Source organism: Siniperca chuatsi, linkage group LG12 (assembly GCF_020085105.1).
Source record: "Siniperca chuatsi isolate FFG_IHB_CAS linkage group LG12, ASM2008510v1, whole genome shotgun sequence".
NCBI lineage: Eukaryota > Metazoa > Chordata > Actinopteri > Centrarchiformes > Sinipercidae > Siniperca > Siniperca chuatsi.
Window position 1 is genome coordinate 29,837,122 of NC_058053.1, and position 5,505 is coordinate 29,842,626.

Below are 5,505 nucleotides of genomic sequence, written 5' to 3' on the forward strand. Positions count from 1 at the left end.
TCCTGTCGTCTCTTCTGCTCTTTGCTTTTCCTTCACGTAGTTTCTGACTACAGATTCTTTACGGCTCTGCCTCAACACGATTTCCTCATAAGATGTATGTATATATATATATGTATATATATATGTATATATATGTATATATATATATATGTGTATATATATATGTATATATATGTATATGTGTATATATATGTGTATATATATGTATATATATATGTATGTATATATATATATATATATATATATATATATATATATATATATATATATGTATATATATATATATATATATATATATATATATATATATATATATATATATATATATATATATATATATATATATATATATATATATATATATATATATATATATATATATATATATATATATATATATATATATATATATATATATATATATATATATATATATATGTATATATATGTATGTATATATATATATATATATATATATATATATATATATATATATGTATATATATATATATATATATATATATATATATATATATATATATATATATATATATATATATATATATATATATATATATATATATATATATATATATATATATATATATATATATATATATATATATATATATATATATATATATATATATATATATATATATATATATATATATATATAGTATATATATATATATATATATATATATATATATATATATATATATATATATATATATATATATATATATATATATATATATATATACTGTGTATATATATATATATATATACAGTATATATATATCTGCTTATCTGTCTACAGACTATCTGACGTATACTGTATACACACACACACACACGGGGACAAATTACAGGAAGAAGCTGAATAAACAGTGGAGAAACATTAAATGCAGATGCTTCTGTGCACCAGACCACCTGCTGTCCTCAGGATGTGAGACAGGTACCAAGGATGTGAGACAGGTACCGGCAGGTGAGACAGGTACCGAGGATGTGAGACAGGTACCGAGGATGTGAGACAGGTACCGTCAGGTGAGACAGGTACCGTCAGGTGAGACAGGTACCGAGGATGTGAGACAGGTACCGAGGATGTAAGACAGGTACCAGCGGGTCAGACAGGTACCGAGGATGTGAGACAGGTACCGTCAGGTGAGACAGGTACCGTCAGGTGAGACAGGTACCGAGGATGTGAGACAGGTACCGTCAGGTGAGACAGGTACCGTCAGGTGAGACAGGTACCGAGGATGTGAGACAGGTACCGTCAGGTGAGACAGGTACCGAGGATGTAAGACAGGTACCAGCAGGTGAGACAGGTACCGAGGATGTGAGACAGGTACCGAGGATGTGAGACAGGTACCGTCAGGTGAGACAGGTACCGAGGATGTGAGACAGGTACCGGCAGGTGAGACAGGCACAGGCAGGTAAGGCAGGTACTGGCAGGTGAGACAGGCACCGGCAGGTGAGACAGGTACCGGCAGGTCAGACAGGCACCGGCAGGTGAGACAGGCACCGGCAGGTGAGACAGGCACCGAGGATGTGAGACAGGTACCGAGGATGTGAGACAGGTACCGGCAGGTGAGACAGGCACCGGCAGGTGAGACAGGTACTGGCAGGTCAGACAGGCACCGGCAGGTGAGACAGGCACCGAGGATGTGAGACAGGTACCGTCAGGTCAGACAGGTACCGAGGATGTGAGACAGGTACCAAGGATGTGAGACAGGTACCGGCAGGTGAGATAGGCACCGGCAGGTGAGACAGGTACCGGCAGGTCAGACAGGCACCGAGGATGTGAGACAGGTACCGAGGATGTGAGACAGGTACCGGCAGGTGAGACAGGCACCAGCAGGTGAGACAGGTACCGAGGATGTGAGACAGGTACCGACAGGAGAGACAGGGACCGATGATGTGAGACAGGTACCGAGGATGTGAGACAGGTACCGGCAGGTGAGACAGGCACCGGCAGGTGAGACAGGTACTGGCAGGTGAGACAGGCACCGGCAGGTGAGACAGGTACCGGCAGGTCAGACAGGCACCGGCAGGTGAGACAGGCACCGGCAGGTCAGACAGACACCGAGGATGTGAGACAGGTACAGAGGATGTGAGACAGGTACCGGCAGGTGAGACAGGCACCGGCAGGTGAGACAGGTACTGGCAGGTCAGACAGGCACCGGCAGGTGAGACAGGCACCGAGGATGTGAGACAGGTACCGTCAGGTCAGACAGGTACCGAGGATGTGAGACAGGTACCGAGGATGTGAGACAGGTACCGGCAGGTGAGATAGGCACCGGCAGGTGAGACAGGTACCGGCAGGTCAGACAGGCACCGAGGATGTGAGACAGGTACCGAGGATGTGAGACAGGTACCGGCAGGTGAGACAGGCACCAGCAGGTGAGACAGGTACCGAGGATGTGAGACAGGTACCGTCAGGTGAGACAGGTACCGAGGATGTGAGACAGGTACCGAGGATGTGAGACAGGTACCGGCAGGTGAGACAGGCACCGGCAGGTGAGACAGGTACTGGCAGGTGAGACAGGCACCGGCAGGTGAGACAGGTACCGGCAGGTCAGACAGGCACCGGCAGGTGAGACAGGTACCGGCAGGTCAGACAGACACCGAGGATGTGAGACAGGTACAGAGGATGTGAGACAGGTACCGGCAGGTGAGACAGGCACCGGCAGGTGAGACAGGTACTGGCAGGTCAGACAGGCACCGGCAGGTGAGACAGGCACCGAGGATGTGAGACAGGTACCGTCAGGTCAGACAGGTACCGAGGATGTGAGACAGGTACCGAGGATGTGAGACAGGTACCGGCAGGTGAGATAGGCACCGGCAGGTGAGACAGGTACCGGCAGGTCAGACAGGCACCAGCAGGTGAGACAGGTACCGAGGATGTGAGACAGGTACCGGCAGGTGAGACAGGCACCAGCAGGTGAGACAGGTACCGAGGATGTCAGACAGGTACCGGCAGGTCAGACAGGCACCGAGGATGTGAGACAGGTACCGAGGATGTGAGACAGGTACCGGCAGGTGAGACAGGCACCGAGGAGGTAAGACAGGTACTGGCAGGTCAGACAGGCACCGCAGGATGTGAGACAGGTCAGACAGGCAGAGGATGTGAGACAGGCACCGAGGATGTGAGACAGGCACCAGGAGGTGAGACAGGTACCGGCAGGTGAGACAGGCACCAGCAGGTGAGACAGGTACCGGCAGGTGAGACAGGCACCAGCAGGTGAGACAGGCACCAGCAGGTGAGACAGGTACCGGCAGGTGAGACAGGCACCGGCAGGTGAGACAGGCACCAGCAGGTGAGACAAGGTGAGCTCATGGATGGATCAAGAGGGGAAGGGGGGCCACAGAGGCCGCTTGTTTGGGGCCCAGGATTTTGTGCTACACTGCTGGAGCAGGTAACGTCATTGGTTGCCAGTTTTGGATGAAACACACGTGATGATCAGCAGCTAGCATTACATTAGCAACAACACGTATCAATTCGTTGTAGATGCGTAACTTAGGGGAGCCAGGTCAGAGGATCAGTCAAGTCAGCAAAGGATGCCTGAGTCTGGGGGTCTCCTGGAGCCTGCGGGGCCCCGAGCAGCCGCTTAGTTGGCTCAGAGGGAGGGCCGGCTCTGACCGTGCAGGTTATGAATGCTCAGAGGTTCAGGTCCAGAGGATACCACGGCAGATAATGTTGCTGGTACGTTAACTGTGCGTTGCCAGCGGTCAGTTAACAACATGTCTGCCTTCACAACAGATCGGCCTGTTTCAGTCAAAGCACAGCGGCCCACCTGCGTACTGCTGCTACGGTGCTCAGGTGAGTGCATAGAAAGAAAGCAGTGTTACGGCAGGTTACCTGTTCACAAATGTTTGAACAACAGGATAAAAATGAACAACAGAATCAGGTCAAAAGTCAAAGTTCACAGAATCTTTTCTAAGTATTCAGATCCTTTCTGCAGTCAAAGTAGTAAAACCAGTGTAGAAATACTCTGTCACAAGTCAAAGTCCTGCATTCGAAACTTTACTTAAGTAAAAGTAGAAAAGTATTAGCGTCAAAATATAAGTACCGAAAGTAAAAGTACTCGTTATGCAGAATAATAGGTATTATATTACTGATGCATTCATGTGTTCATCACTTTAATGCTGCAGCTGCTGAAGCTGGAGCTCGTTTTAAAGACTTTATGTTCTGCCGGGTAGTTTGTGAATTTCCCCATGAGGATCAATAAAGTTGTATCTTTATCTTTATTAAAACTTCATCATCTATTAGTTATTTATCAGATGATATTTTGTATCAATAATCCGAATCTGCAAAGTAACAAAGTTATTCAGTAACTGTAATAACATTTCCCTCGGAGATGTGGTGCAGTAGAAGCAGAAAGTTGCACTTTATTTCTTTAAATGGCGCCAAATCCTAACCGAAGTTATCTCAGGTGAAGCGCGAGCACCTCAGGACGAGCTGTGCTGGTCCAGCTCTGCAGCGCCCCCCACAGGTGGACCCGCTCCGGCTCTGCCCCGAGGCTTCCTGTAGCACAGGTCAGTTCTTTATAGGAAACATTTCAAAGTAAACTCAGAGTTTCACATTTGAGAACTTCAGGAGGAATGACTTCTTTCACAGCACCAACATGAAAGGGTCTAAACGATTCCAACAGTTTGTATCAGAAATACTTTATTATAATATATAATGATATGATTTAATAAAGTATTTCTGATCAGCACTTTCTGTATTTTCTACCTTTTCACTCATTAACACAAACATGAGAGAAATTAAAATGGTTTTGATTTATTACTTTTAATTAAATAGATAGTTTTTGATGTTAAAGTAGGCGGGCCTGGCAGAGGAAAGAGCCGCTGATCCAGGACGGCTCGAGCCTTTCTGTCCGTCCTTAAGAGATTTGTTCATTTGGGGTTTAAGCTTCAAATATTTACATCTGTGAATAAAATCTTTTTCTGATAAAAGCTATTGATGAATCACAGAATGCGGTCTGTATTTATTGATTTATGAACAGAATGGATTTATTCTGGTATTAATTTATTTATAGGGTGGTTTCAGCAAAAGCTTTGCATTAACTGTAAAAACACGTTTAATTATTGTTGTTTACATGAATTGCATTTAAATGTTCAAAGGTATGTTGATCAGTTTATTGTACAATGTTATTTTAAAAAAGCTAAATTGTACTTAATCATTGATTTCTTCATAATAAGAAGCACACGTGTCGCACTAAGCCTTTGAGTCTTTAAGCAACACTTCTTCGCGCGAGGGTTTGGTGTCAGTGAATATTTGTTCTAGCAGATCCCCAAAAAGCGAACTCAATCTATATTAATGTGTTTCCATGTTTCCACATTTCCACTTTATTGATTTATTCCACTCGTGGAGAAAACACGAAGCGCTGCCGTGCAGACTGACGTCACAGCCGAGTTCTGGAACGTCTTTAGAACTTCATTAGAATGTTGATATGTTGCGTTCAGGAGCTGCGCGCGCACCTTCATGTCGAGCGT